Source organism: Lycium ferocissimum, chromosome 10, assembly GCF_029784015.1.
Source record: "Lycium ferocissimum isolate CSIRO_LF1 chromosome 10, AGI_CSIRO_Lferr_CH_V1, whole genome shotgun sequence".
In the NCBI taxonomy this organism is placed as follows: domain Eukaryota; kingdom Viridiplantae; phylum Streptophyta; class Magnoliopsida; order Solanales; family Solanaceae; genus Lycium; species Lycium ferocissimum.
The window spans coordinates 57,850,297-57,866,794 of NC_081351.1; the positions used below are offsets into that span (position 1 = coordinate 57,850,297).

Here is a 16,498-nt window from a genome sequence, read left to right on the forward strand (position 1 = left end):
GTAAATTGGTACCTTTACCTCTCCTAGGAACACATGTACGACATACTATAAACACGTGTACTGTTTTTCACTCCATAAAACTTTATCATGTAAATGTAGATACGGAACCCTATTCTTTCTCATTCAACAGCGAATTAGAAGAGGATTTCAATAATTTTCTTTGGTCAAATCGGAATTCATTCTTACTGTTCCTATTTTCTTATCTTGGTTCTTCATTGTGTTCGTTGTTTCTTTATTTGGTTCAATCAAGCCCTTTGTCGCTCGATTATTCCAGGTTCAAGCTTCTTCTTTTCCCTCTTTGGTCGGATAGATGGAGTTGAAGAGGACAACTATGGTAGTTTAGGAAATTCAGTGTTGATTAAGGAAAATTTTTGTGGTTGAAGTAACTGATATGCCGTATGTATAATTTTTGTTCTCTTTCATATTCTTAAATGCCAAAAATGCCCTTTTAAGATGCCGAGTGTATCTCAACAGACACATATAATCATGTTGTAACGTGTGACAAGAAGTGCACTAGGACTCTAGGAGGAATAGTTTCTCTGCCATCTCCATTAGTGCAGGTGCATGTACTTACCAAAACCTTATTCATTAGCTTATTAATGAATTAAAATATGTTACTCCCTCTGATTCAAAATAAGTGTCTACTTAGCTGTTTTAGTTTGGTTCAAAATAAGTGTCCATTTACCTAATAAAAAGAAAATGAACTTTATTTTTCAGATTTATCCCTATTTACTCAAGGCATTAAATAGGTAGGAGTCTTAACAATCAAGAAGGAAATAACTTTATTTTTCTAAGAGTTCTTTATTTTTCTAAGAGTTTGTGTTTTCTCATAGGAGTTAGTATTTTCTTAAGGGGTGTGATAAAGGCTGGGGGCACTTATTTTGGAATGAAGGGAGTATACAATAGAATTTTCTTGCTTGAATTGTATTGGAAATTGTGGACTAATTAATACTGAATTACCAAAATTCCTTACAGTGTAGTATTATGGTGCTATAAAGATGGGTATAATAGAAGAAGAAAAAAGTAGAGTTGTGGGGACACAACTAAAAATGTTGAAGCTACAGCTTTCGAAAAATGTAGGATAGTATAAGAGAGCGGTCAGTGGAGAAATGGCAATCTGGAATTTAATGACTTGATGTCAAACCTGAGAATAAATATTGTAAGGATTAAGCACCACATATATCCTTGATGCTGGTGAGCTTTTGATGATATGGCAATGCCATTTATCTAGCTCTACAATCAGTAGTCTAAGATTTTCCAAATTGTAGTGTTTTGTTAAATTCTTAACTCCCTGTCTATATAGGATTTTCAATGTTATGCGGTTGGACAATAGAATGGATGCATACAAAACAGCTTAAAGTTGAACTTCGCTAGATTGATCTGCAGAAATTTATTCTGAGGCAAGGGATACTCAAGAATAACATAAAATAAGTCTCTCTAAGCATCAGACATAAGTGTTACTGTATTAGCTTTTCAGTAGTAAGTACCTTCTTCTTTTTTCAGTCCATCTTTGATTAGCATAAACATCATTGCTTTGAGCTTTCTAAGAAGTGTTTTTTCTATTGTAAGCACAACTGACCAACCCTGTACGGATACATAACAAGCATTTGAAAAATAAAATATTCCTTCAGTAATTAACCTTTACCACTCCCACCCCTATTTGTCCCTGTAAAGAAAGAATGTAAAGAAAGAAAGAAACCAAGTATAGAATCGTTATATGATGACTCATAATAACGAGTTATAATGATGTATGCTTCACGTTCTGTCCAAGTATAATTTGTTAAAATACAATTGTCATTCTATTGGGCAGATTTGGGGAATGTGCAAAGCATAGGCTGGCAGAATTGCATTTCACCAGTTGGGTTGTGTGCTGCTTGAAAGAAAAAGAGAAAGGATGTTGATAAGTTTGAGGCAGCTGTTGAAGCTGGTCATGATTTTTCCTTAGCCGGCACTGCCATATGTGTGTGTAACTTTGTAAGCATTTGTGTTGCGTGTAAAAAATACTAAGTTGATTATACATAAAAAGGACTCACAATTGCTTAAATTATGGATATGTGATCGTGTCTTAATTATAATGTTTTGTGATCTAGGGAGTACGTTAAATCTCACTCATATTTGGGGAAAACTTTACTCTTTTAGATGAATTAAGCCAACCGCACTTATTTTATGCACGGGCAACACCATATAAACAACTAATCTCTTAAAAGTCAATATTTGGGGAAAACTTATGATTTCATCCTTAATAAGTCCCATTTTAATTGTCATATTTTCTTTTTATACATTCTTTAAAAATTATATTCCCTTCATTTCATAATAAGTGACTTTTTAAGCTTTTCATTTTGTTTCAAAATAAGTGATGCTTTAGGATTTCAAGAAGAAATTGATCTTCTTCTTCCAAAATGACCCTTATTTACATAATCAAAAATCAATAAGCTTTTATTTTTTTAGGCATTTAATTAGGGGTAAGTTAGTAAAAAACACTCCTAATTTTCTAGAAGTGAGTACCTTCTTAAGGGGTGTGCATAAGCCTAAAAAGGCACTTATTATAAAATGGAGGGAATACATAATAAGTATTATCATATTAATTACTCACATCTCTTTAATAAATGTGAGCTCTATTTATTACCATCCATTTTTACTTATCCTCTTTATTAAAAATAGATATCTATTTTTACTTGTCTAGTTTAGAAAATCAAGACATAATTTAACACTAAGCTCCTAATTTACCCTTATTATTTACTATAATTACTCTTATCAATGCATTTCCCAAACATTGCATTTATTATATTCAAACAGTGATGTAGTAAAAGTATCATTCTATTTTGGCTCCTTAATAGGCGTGTCAAGTCAATACATGACAAGTAAAAATGGACGAAGAGAGTATTATTTGAACAATCATAATATCGTCCAATAATTACTTGTTTGAACTCTTCAAATTTATTTTTTCTATGTTATATAACCAAGTATTATTTACTTTCAAGAACAATTAATATTAAGTAAAATGAGAAAAAACATTAATTAATTTTATCTTGATTTTGTTCAATTGATAAATAGTTTTGACTAATATTTTTAATAAGATGGGATGGAGAGAGTATATTTTAATCATAGTTAAACAATATTTTGAACTATCTAGTCTATCCTTTAGCAAAATAGTGTAAGCAGTGTATCACTTCCAGTTTCCGAAACTCCCAAGTATGTTGGAATATCGTCAGAGGTAGAGTCAGAATTTTCAATTTATAAGTTTTGGATCATAAATATTATTGTTTATTGAGTTTAATTATATTATATATATCAAATAATTTTTTTAATATAAATACAAAACTTAAGCTAAAATTGTTGGGCTATGTCGAGCCCGTAGTTAAAGAGGTTCGGCCCCTGAGGTAATGAATTCGGTGGTGGTGATGGGACAAATTTGGATGATAAATCGATTGTAGTTGCAATTATTTTTGGTGGTAGAAACAATGAGTTTAGTGGTACTGTGGTGAAATCGGTGGGGATATTGCGGCGGAATCGGTGATGATACTTGTAAAGAAATGGATCTGTGTCTAACTCAACCTCAAAAGCTAGCTTATGAGGGGACCAAGTTCATATAAGAAGTCCATCCATCCCTTAAACCACCGATATGGGATATTTTGACACCCCACCTCGCGTCCAGGGTTGGACATCTGGCGCGTGGGCAATTTTAATATGAGGCCCACTATCGGGAATGGTCTTGCTATAATACCATGTAAAGAAATGGATCTTGAATCTAACTCAATTCCAAAGCCAGTTCATGAGGAGTATTGTCTAAGTCCATATAAGGAGTCCACACATCCCTTAAACCACCGATGTGGGATATTTTAACAATTCTGTGGCGGGTGTAGTCATGGTAGTGAAGGAGAAAGAATCAAATGACACGGAAAATATACTATTTTGAAATCTAACAGTTTGTTATTATGGTGGTGACATAGCGGTGATGCGGAGGCGAGTGTAAAGTACCTCTCATTATGTGAGTGGTTATATATGTGTTGGGCGTCAGGGGGTGGGTGGGTGTTAGTTCCACTTAAAATACTAATAGAGGTTAATAGGTTGTCCGTTAAAGTATTAGTGTGTAAATGACTTTTCTAGATAACTTTAGGCGACAACTTACCCATTTTCTCAATAAAAAAACCAACAAAAATGTTTTATATCATGAAGAAAATGGAAATAGGATAAAATTTAGCATTTCGACATTCGATTGCAAATTATGATTTCAAGTTTTGATTTAAAATTTTTGTTTGTTTATCGCCTGTTGAATAAAATTTTAACTTGAAATTCTGATTTCAAATCCCAAATTCACCTCAAAGGTAGAATTTCAACTTCAAATTTTGTGATTTTAAATTTTCTAAAATTTAAACTTGGCCCATAGTTTTAATGCTGCAAAAACAAAAAAACAAAAAACAAAAAAGACTCATCTTAATTACAAAAGTAATTACCCAACTCCTATTTTGCCAATCCACAGTCCCCTTCGATAAAACACACCCAAAGTCAGTTGGTTTTACTATGAGAAATCTTTTGATAATAGTTAATTTAGATTGGTTTGTTCGTTTCCTAAGATTGTATATGATTTAGGTGAAGTTTTGATAGTTTCTAACAAATTGTGAGTTTTCATGGTGAAGAAAAATACAATTTGATTTCAAATCTTTATTTACAAAACTTATGATCAAACACAATTTCAATTTCGTTCAAATTTCACCTCAATCAATAATTTGAAGTTCCAAACGCCTACTTAGTCCTAGTATCAACTTTAAGCTAACAATAGCCTCAAAGTTGACAATATAAAAATGCAAAATAATAGCTCAGAATCAAACACAAGGGAAAAAAGAATGAGATACCCTCTGACCAAAAATATTTTAGATCTCCACCTTATTTTGTGGATCTTGCAGATTTATTCAAATATATATATATATATATATATATATATATATATATATATATATATATATCCAGCAATATCATTTATAAGATACTCCACTAAACTTGATTTCACAGCATATATATCATACAATGACTATATTATACAATGACTTTGTTATATTTATATATTTAGATCAGATCTAGTTTAATGCATTTGCATGCCTAAGGAAGTTCAAACTCGCAACATGCCTTGTCCCACGTCATTTAAAAAAAAAAAAATTTATTTCAACCCGGCACCCCTCCGTTAGGGGTGGTCAGTTGGACGATCGGATTGAATATGACAATTTCGGTTTGGATTTTCGATTTTCGGATTGAAGAAATTGCAATCCAAATCCAATCAGATAAGCTCAGATTGTATTGTATTGGATTTTTTAAGTTCTGTTATGGATTAATCGATTTGAATATTTTGGATTTTTGGTTTTGACTTTTGAGCTTTTAAGGCAGGCTTATTAAGAACGAAATTAATGTGTCAGTTACCAAGTTACAGGTCTTAGCATAACGTGAAACCAAATATGTGGATTCAATAAAGAGTTACTACCACTAAACCAAAAGGTATCAAGTCACATAATTCAATTCTACATTATTCCCTTTGTTTCATTAGAAGCTGCCTTATTCTTAACGTAGTGAAGTAAACTCCAGCTTTGCAAGCTATATTATATTTAATTTGGTAGAAAATTTTATATTGGACCTATATTATGATGGGTTGGACCTTTGGACTAATTTATTGGGCATATATAATAGGGGTAGGGCTAAATATAAGACATAAAAATTTCGGATATGCGGAAATCCAAAACACTAACTCTGATATCTAATCCAAAATCCAAAACATTTAAAAATAAAATTTGTAGCCCAATCAATAATTCAACAAATTTTTGTGCCGATTGCCCTTCATGGACTGGTCTTTAATTTTTGTTCTTCAAATTGCTGGTTTTTAATTTTTGTCCATGAATTACAATAAACTGGGAAGAAGAGCACTATATTAAGATATTTTTAAAAAGGGAAAAGGGTCAATTTACCCCTAATACTTCAAACTTTTCACCCCTACCCCTACCGATATCAAAATTTGCAAAAATATCCCATTTTAACAAAGATGCCAGGATTGATCGGCTTGCCATATCGACCACACATTGGCAAACACAAGATGCCACGTGAAAAATATATATATATTTTTTAAAATAATTTTTAAAAAAATAAAAAAAAAAACTGATTTTTTAAAGAAATAAAAAAATAATTAAAAAAATAAAAAAGTATTTGTATAATTTTTTTAAAAAGTATGTTTTTTTATAGGGACCTGTCATCATTTTGTGAGGTACTCACAATCTTTAGCCCAAGGGACCTATCATCATTTTGTCTTCTCTATACCATGATTTTTCTGTACAAATTTACTATGTTTTCTTGATTTTTATAGTAGAATGAATTAAAATGTAGGGAAAAAAAAATTAATGCCTAATAACTAAATATTTGATAAATAATTGAATTCCCTATGAGGATATTTTGAATTTTCGGAAGGATAAAGTACGTATATATACATATTAAGAAGAAATATTTACAAAACGTGACAATAGTTTTCTATTTACAAGACATAGCATTATAAATCCTATAAAAAACATACTTTTTTAAAAAGAATTATAAAAATACTTTTTTTTTAAAATTATTTTTTATTTCTTTAAAAGAATCAGTATTTTTTTTTTTTTTAAAATAATTTAAAAAAAAAATATATTTTCCACGTGGCATGCTGAATGGCTGCCAAGCCACCTGGGCAGCCAGTCAGCATGCCGTTAGGCCTGGGGGTATTTTTGCAAAGTTTGATAACAGTAAGGGTAGGGATGAAAAGTTTAAAGTATTAGGGGTAAATTTGCCCCTTAGTTCAAAGTACAGGGTAAATTTGACTCTTTTCCCTTTTAAGAAATATTAGTCAAGAGAACTGGACATTTTTGGAAGGGTTTTTAGGTAAAGGTTTATCGCCTTAACAAGTAAAAGTATCTGCGAAGACATGTTACGCCTTAAAACATTAAGGGATCGTTTGGTACAAGGAATAAGGATAAATAATTCCAAGATTATCTTTGAGATGATTTTATCTCACATTTGGTTGGGATAAAATGATGGTATAACTAATAACGGGATTAGTTATCCCGGGATTGTAATGTTATTTTATCCCTGTGGAAGGGTGGAATAACTAATCGCGAAATAACTTATCCTGGGATAACTTATTCCAACCAAATCTCCCCCTTACATAATCACTAGCAACCAAACATGTTACACCTTAAAACATTTACATAATCATTAGCAATCAAATTAGTAAGTAAGACACTTTTACTGTATCACCCATAATTACTACTAAGTCATCTAATTATTGAAATCAACCAATCATATTTTAAACGTTGTGCATCCACTTAAAAATTAACTGAAGTTTCCAACCAAATAATAAATAGTAAGGGTAAAACATGTACGTAATGGTAAATTAGCTCTTCGTTCTTCAAACTGGACAAGTAAAACTGGATATCTATTTTTAGTATAGAGGACAAGTAAAAATGAACGGAGGGAGTACTAAATAGAAATAAGTTAGCTTTACATGTCATTGGTCTATGTCCAAAATGTACTGGAAGTGTCATTGGCCATAAAAATCAAATATTTTTTACTTTATTTGGAATTTTCAAGTTGAAGTTGCAGTTGGAGTTGAAGATGGAGTTGTGTTTGATTATAGTTTTGCAAAGAATATTTGGTTGTTTGAATGTATTGAAAGTGAAAAAAGTAAAAAGAAGGTCTTAGGTGTTTTTCAAATTCCAAACAACTTCAAGTTGTATTTGAAAGTTTCATGGCCAAACGTTGATTTTCAAATAATGTGAAATAATTTTCCGGAAAAAAGTGAAAAATTCTCAGATCCAAATAGGTCCTAAATCTAAATAGAACTTTGTGAAAGGTCCAAGGTAATTACCCTCCAAGCTCGCAATTGCATGGAATTCCTTCTCACCCTTCACATACCTTGCGCCAACCACAATGAAACGCACCCAGAGTGTCTTTTTCAATTCTTAACATCTTCTCATTCGTAAAATGGGATTTTCTCTAGGCACATACTTATAATCCAGCACCTTCTTACAAGAGAGCTAGAGAGGTATACCTTGTCGGTGGGGCCACATCTCAAAAAGACACCGTGCTTCAAGATCTTGTCAACAACCCCTTCCAAGATCTCTTCACGGAATATCTTGAAGGTAACATAGTTCAATTCCGCAGGGAAAAGCACATCACCAGTGTTTTCTCGAACTTTTCTGTAAAGAATGGATTTTGGGCCTAACCCAACCCTATAAGCTAGCTCAAAGGAAGAAAGATTGTCTAAGACCATACAAAGAGACAAAAACACTCATCCCACAACCGATGTGGAGAATCGATACCCTCCACAAGCCCAGGACAGGGATTCTGGAGCATGGACAATGTAAGCGGGGGCCCAATATCAGGTAAATAATAGAAACAGGATGGGTCTGGCTTTGATACCATGCAGAGAAATGAATTGACCTAACTCAACCCCAAAAGTTAGCTCACAAGAGGAGGATTGCCTAAGTCCATAGAAGGAGATCAATTACCCATCCCATAACCGATGTGGGACTCTTAACACTCCCCTGCACACCGAGACCTTTGTAACTGGAGCATAAACAATATAATATGAGGGCCCATGATCCAAATTCCTTACGCCGTGATGTCACCTACCCCAACCCAATAGGGAAATCATTTCTATATTCTTAATCCATTTTTATTATTAATATGCATAAAGCAAGCAAAATCAGTGATAAATTATAAAAGATGTTTCAAAATTATATAAATGCGGAAGATACAATCAAAATACCTCAAAGATCTGGTGATATGAGTCAAGAGCACCTAACTAAAAACAAATGCATAGTGGTAGCAGACAATTATGTGCCAAAATAGGTAGAGGTAGTCTCTTCTACATCAAATGATGCCAAGGTTGTAGCAAACTTCGTGAAAAATATCATATTCACTTAATTTGGGACTTCGAGGGCTATGATAAATGATCGGGGAACTCATTTTTGCAACAAGCTCATGAGTACTCGTCTAGCTAAGCATGGGGTGAGATACAAGGTTAGGACTATCTATCATTCCAGATGAGTGGTAAAGTTGAATTGTCAAATAAGGAGATTAAGCAGATTCTTGAGAAAATGAAACGCATAAGGGTTGAACTATGAAGTTAGATGATGCTCTATGGCACATCGAACAACATACAATCACCTATGAGGACCTTTCCCTTATAGATTGGTATATGGGAAAACGTGTCACTTGTCGGTCGAGCTTGAGCATAAAGCTTATTAGGACATCAAAAAGAACAATTTAGAGAAGTTTTTGCATGGATTCCCTTCAAACACGCTTGTCTTTAGTTTTTGCCCCTCGTATTTGTGGTTTTTAATTTTTGTCCCTGCTGCTCATTTAATGAAAATATTCAGACCTGCTTCGCTCAGCATAAGATCTGTAACACTTGTTTTTAGAAATTGAACGTTTATTTCGCTTGCATAGGTTCTGTTGGAATTAAGTTATGTAGCATAAATTGTGTAATATCTTCAGAATTTGTTGTAATGTTCAGAAACTGGAGTTATGCTTTTTGTAGCATATGTTCTTTATCTTTTTTTAGTTGAATCATGTGACTATTTTTGTAGGGTTTGATGAGTTTTTTGGCCGTTTTATGTTGAGTTTTGAAAGTTTTGCCGTGTTCGGCATAACTTGTGAGATATTACAACAACAACAACATACCCAATGAAATCCCACTATGTGAGGTCTGAGAAGGATAAAGTGTACGCAGACCTTACCTCTACCTTGAAGGTAGAGAGGTTGTTTCTGAAAAACCCTTCGCTTAAGAGAAAGCCTGAAAAAGATACAAACAAGTTGATCAAAGTAGTATTAAAATGAAAATAACAAGAGCAAAAAAGTCATGATAAAGCAAACCTGAAAAAAGAGGCAGTAGCTACCACATATAAATAAGGTAAAAAACATGATATAGCATTATGAAAAAAGGCAGTAACTACAGTCGATATACAAATAAACTAATCCCAGTACAAGAAATGACAAAATGTAACAGAAGTCGAAGGGCAAGAAACTATACAAGTAATACTACGACTACTATTATGGACCAACTAAGTAGGACAACACACGACTACCTACTACCCTTCTACCCTAATATGTATCCTCCATAGCGTCCTATCTAAGGTCATGTCCTCAGTAGACTGTACCTTCGCCATGTCCTGTCTAATCACCTCTCCTTAATACTTCTTCGGCCTACCTCTACCTCTCCTGAAATCGTTCATAGCCAGCCTTTCACACCTCCGCACTGGGGCATCCATTCATTTCCTCTGCACATGACCAAACCATCTCAGCCTAGTTTTCTGCATCTTATCATCCACCGAGGCCACTTCCACTTTGTCTCGGATATCTTCATTTCCAATCCTATCTCTCCTAGTATGCCCACTTATCCATAACAGCATTCTCATTTTCACGACTTTAATCCTTTGAACACGAGAGTTCTTGACTGGCCAACACTCCGCCCCATACAACATAGTTGGTCTAACCATCGCTTTATAGACTTGCCTTTAAGTTTTGGAGGCACTTTCTTGTCACACAAGACTCCGGATGCTAGCCTCCGTTTCATCCACCCTGCCCCAATACAATATGTGACATCATCATCAATCTCACCATTCCCTTAGATAATAGACCCAAGATACTTGAAACTTACTTTCTTTTGAATGACTGGGTAACAAGCCTCACTTCTACGCTAGCCTCATGCGTTGCGTCATTGAACTTGTACTCCAAATATTCCGTCTTGGTCCTACTCAACCTGAATGTTACACCTCGGAAATTTTTGATTTTTGTTGCCTTATGAATAGGCTAACATGAGCTTAAGGTGATTATGAAACCCTTACGAGATTAACGAAGGTATTAGATAGCTTAAGGTGCATACTATAAGATTTTGGAGTTGTATGAATATATGAGCTTTAGTTTGCTGAAGGAAGTGAAATATAAGTCGAGTTCGGAAAGGTTTTCGCTATAATTGAGCTAACATTTATTTGATGATATCTTGAGGGGATGATATAGAGCCTATTGTATGGTTAATGAAGTATTATGTAAGTGCCAAGAAGGTTCCACGAGGATTGAAAGTCAAACGAATCAACGAGAGAAAGTTTCGCATAACTGGGAGTTATATGACCACTTATACGGTCCGTATAACTTTATACGGTCCGTATAAGGGGGTCCGTATAACTCGACCCATTACAGAAAGGGACTTTCCCATGGTGGTGTTATACTGTCCACTTATACGGACCGTATAAGTGGTCCGTATAAGTCCATCGGGCTGAATTTTTACTTTTTGTATAAATAGAAGACCTTTGTTCATTTATTTCATTTTTCATCTTCCACAAGTTTTGAGAGCTCCAGACCTTTCTCCAAGCATATTCCACCCCAATCCAAGGGAAAACAAAGAACAAAAGGCAAGAATCAAGGTACCCTTGTGTTAGAAGTCTTCCTAGGGTTAATAGACCTCAAGAGATTCTTGAGTATTGAAGCTAGGGTTTTCACCTAAGTTGATAGCTGCTCCAAAGCTCTTTCCCATGAGATCAAAGGTTAGTTTTCATGCTTATTTCATGTTATCATGAATGCTTGGTTGTTGAAGAACTTGGGTAGAAGAAGAAAGTAAAAAATGAGGGCTCAATGTAACTTTTATGATGTTTTTGAGTAGTAAGCTAACTTCAGTCATGATTCTTAGTATAATATGGATATAATATTGTTATGAAAGGTAGTAATGGTGATAAGGAAGCATTGTATGAAAATGTGCTAAAATGGGTGTGAGGTTGTTGGTATAAGTTGAACATACGGATGAATTTGAAGGCTTAATGGAATGTGATTACTTGATTATGATATTGTGGGTGTATTATGGATGTTTGGGAGTTATTTTGTAATATGGTGGAAGTTGACGAAATAGGGGAAGTGCTGCCCAATTTTCATTAGATCATGAATTATTTTAGTTTGAATCTAAGAGTATCATTAAGGCTTAATCATGGTATGAATCCTTCTAATGTAGATTGTTCAAGCTACGACGGTGAATGTTAAGTAGTTAAGAAGACGAAGAGGTATGTAAGGCTAACCCTTCTTTCATTAAGGCATGGTTCCTTTGCTATATATATATATCCTTTCATGAATTCCATAATGTCTTCCAAATGACTCTATCTCTAAGATTACCAAAGCTCATGGTTCTCGATACTTTCACGTTACTATTGCCTCCCCTATATGATAGATGATCCTCTAAGGATAAATGTAACGAAAATGACGATGGTAATGAAGTCGATGATATAGACTTTTATCTATATGTGTCTAAGTATGTATGACCATTATATGACACCGAGCTTATATGGCCGGGTATGATACCTATCGCGCGCACACCACTGCAGTTAGGTACGGATGATACTGAGCCTTGGTAGGGCCAGGTATGTATAATCATCGAGCCTTGGCAGGGTCGAGTATGTGAATCACCGAACCTTTGTGGTCGGGTACTGTATGAGCATGAGTATAAATACGAATACGAATATGTGTATGTATGTATATATGCATGAGTAAGCCTTAGAAATGGAAGGTCCTTGCAAAAGACAAGTAAGTAGATATGATGAAGGCCTAGAGGTACAAATGACTCTATTACTGTCACGCCCCGAACCATGGCCTGGGCGAAACACGGCACTCGGTGCCTTACTGCATGTGACCGAGCGAACCACATGGCTTGCTGAATCATCATGAGGCATAACATGGGCGGAATATAACGTGAATGCATGATGAGCCTTTATAAAACATGAGATGTCATAATAATTTAATGAAACACTTGTTTAAATCATGAATGCGGGAATAACATGAATAAGCCAAAATGGCTATACAACTCCGAATGTCTGACATAACATAACTGACTTGTCTAGTCTATGAAACCTCTATCATGAGTCTGACTGGAAAACATACTTATCGGGACGAGGCCCCAAAGATACCTTAGATGCATAACTAATCATAAAATAAAGAGTTGACTAAACCCGAATGAGATGGGGCTTAGCCGATACGCGGTCATGCGAGCGGATGTGTCGTCTGTATATCGATACTGCATCGTGAAATGTGCCCCGACAATAAAGGGGACGTCAAAGACATTCGAATGTCTTGGTATGTAAAAACCGAATGAAATAACATGGGACATGAAATAACATGATAAGAGCGAGCGAAAATTTGGACATGAATATGAGCGTACGAGTATAAGCATGGATACATATATATAGATATAACATACGTAAAACATGATAAGTAGGAGAGCATTTCATAAACCGACCATGTGATATCACCACGTGGATACGTGGAGTCCGAGTACTGGCTACAGCAGCTCCCATACTTTCGGGGTATGAGGTGGTATCGTGCCGATGGATCCATTTAAAGTTAAGGTATCGTTATTCGGGTGGAGCGATCCTTGTCCTACGGTGGTTACGTAGTTTCAGGCTATCTGAGCCTTCTCGGTAATTCGTGCAACTCCCAAAAACATGAACATAATATAGTTGGCTAAAAAGCCCATGATTTTCGTGAATTAACTTGTACTTGTCTTGTAATCATGATTTCACGAAATAACTTGTAAACATGGTTTCATGAAATAACTTGTAAATATGGTTTCATAAAATAATTGTATTTAGCGTACGTATCTTGAGTCATGGTATGAACATAGTTATAAAATACAATTGCATGAAAACTTGTAGACATATAGGATATTCATGAAATAAGCATTTTTATTCAAAAACATGCATACAAGAACCCATGGAATACAAGATATGGGTTTTCATAGATTACGGACGGATTCTCAATAATCATAAAGAAATATTAAGAACACAATGATGGAATTATAACAATTCATACATAATATAATCATGGACATGGACCTAGGGTTATCATGAGCATGGTATTGAAACCCTAGTTTTGTATTGAAACCCTAGTTTAGTAGAGAAATCATAATTTTATGGATTTTGAGGCGTGGGGAAGAACAATGATGTTCCCACACGTAGATAGTAACTCTACATACCTGGTAATGCCTCAAACTTGAATTAAAGACCCTAACTTTGAAGAGGATTTCCAAAATCTTGAATTCTTGAACCTTGAGATGGGTTTACTCAAGTTAGAAAGAGATTAGGGACTTGAATTCAACCTAAAATCATGATAAAACTTACCTTGTAGAGGGTTCTTGAGTCTTGGGACTTGTTCTTCTTGACTTTAGGTTAATTTTCGTGAATGGGGTGCGGGGAAATAAACCCAAACCTTAAATATAACTTAAAACGCGTAAACCCGACCTTTTGACCCAAAGCTCGACCCGTTTCGCGATGGTTCCGCGATGCGGGTGCATCGCGCAACATTCTAAAGCTAAAAACTCAGAGTTGCGCGATCTCTCCGCGAGCGGGCCATCGCGCGCTCTCTCACGCCCTCACGCGCCCCGAGAAGCGACGGTGTCGGTTTTGCATGTGTTCGGTAAAATGGGCATAAATTCTCGTACATAACTGTTTCAAGACCCATAATATACTGTTGGAAATCTATTTCAAAGGGCTACAACTTTCGTAAGGAAGGTTCCTCAAATTCCCAACGGATTTGCACGAAATTTGATTGGAAGTCGGACGTATCGAAAACTTAGCCGATTCTATAGGATTTCAAGTGCTTTACTATTAGCCATATTGAGATGATCATATCTCCTTGATCCGATCTCTCGATTGGCTTAGTCCTTATATCGTTAGAAAGGTATTTCTACATACTATAACTTTATTAAGGGTACTTTCCCAAATTTCAAATCGATCGAGTTAACGCTCTCGAAGTGGCGTATCAACCATTTTCGCAAAACGTTCAAACCCGCTTTTTTCCCTAAAACTCTTATGCTATGAGTCTAAACTTAGTTCCAAGATGCAGGGTGTTACAATTACCTCCTGATTCTCCCATCCTATGCTATTTCTTATTCTATTTCTGATGCTGTCTCTTATGCTTCTGCTGTGATGTTGATTATGCTTTACATACTCAGTACATTATTCGTACTGACGTCCCTTTGTTTGTGGACAATGCGTCATGCCCGCAGGTGGACAAGGAGACAGGCTTGATCCATAGATTTCTTATTCAGGGACTGCATAGAGGAGCTCCATTTCATCCGGAGCTACAGCTTGGGTATTATTCTTTTGTGTACATACATATGGGCATGGCGGGGTCCTGTCCGCCTATATGATGCTACCACTCTTTCTTAGAGGCTCGTAGCAGTTGTGTATGGTTAGATGTCTTGCAACCTTGTCGCTTATATTTTGTATATCCTCCGGCCTTGTGTATACGGATATGGGCATTGTTATTGATGATGTTATAAATGTGTTGCCCAACGAGATTATTTTATTGATGTATGTAAATTATGAGTAAGCCGTGGCTCCTAGATGTGAATTTGAGAGTACGATAAGAGCCACTATGGCCTTCGGTTGGGTCGTGATACTAAACCCTTTAGACTCTAGGGTTTCTCGCCAAACCTCCAGCTTAGCGTTAACTCCGCTGTGAGTCTCGTCAATTAGAACTATGTCATCCGCGAATAATATACAGCAAAGCACCTCACCTTGAATTTGTCGTGTCAATCCATCCATCACCAAGGCAAATAGAAACGAGCTGAGAGCTGATCCTTGGTGCAACCCCATCATCACTGGGAAGTGCTCCAACTCTCCTCCCACTGTCCTTACCGTGGTCTTGACTCCATCATAGATGTCCTTGATCGCCTTAGCGTACGCCGTCGGTACATCTCTAGCCTCTAAGCATTTCCATAGGACCTCCCTTGGGACTTTGTCGTATGCCTTCTCCAGGCCGATGAATACCATATGAAGATCCCTTTTCCTCTCCTTATACTGCTCCACCAATCTCCTTACAAGATGGATGACTTCTATAGTCGAGCGCCCTGGCATGAATACGAACTGGTTCTCAGAAATAGACACGCCTCTCCGCACTCTCATCTTCACCACCCTCTCCCAAACTTTCATACTATGGCTTAGCAGCTTGAAACCCCTGTAGTTGTTGCAACTCTGAATATCGCCCTTGTTCTTGTACAAATGAACCATTGTACTCTACCTCAATTGTTCTTGTGAGATATTATGATACGAAAATATACACTTATGCCGCGTGAAATATAAACTTATGCGGCACGAAAAGTGCTGAAGGACAAATATTAAAGACCACATATTTGAGGCAAAATTATAGACCACCCCGAATAGGAGCATTTGTGCTAATGCCCCCAATTTAGATGACGAATATATCTAGACTAATTTTCAAAGAAAAACTTAAATTATAATTTTTTTAGTTATTTATAAAAATAAATATATATATCTATATGGTGATTAGGTTTAGTTTTTCTTGATTAATGTCAACTAAATACTCATTTTTTTAAGTCTGTTTGCTCAGATTTTTTAATTCGATTCGGTTTTTATTTTTACTTGGACAGCCTAATTAATGACACTAGTCATTTGCATGTAATCGTTGTGTCTGTTAGTTGCACTTCTGAAAA

General features: G+C 35.5%; 1 long non-coding RNA gene across 1 annotated transcript; it reads left to right on the top strand.

Moving 5' to 3' along the window:
• The first annotated feature begins 529 nt into the window (after nucleotides 1-529).
• Nucleotides 530-2,049, top strand: LOC132032443 (uncharacterized). The gene is made up of 2 exons (XR_009408445.1): nucleotides 530-560; nucleotides 1,811-2,049. It is a non-coding gene; the product is annotated as an uncharacterized LOC132032443 (long non-coding RNA).
• The last annotated feature ends 14,449 nt before the right edge of the window (nucleotides 2,050-16,498 follow it).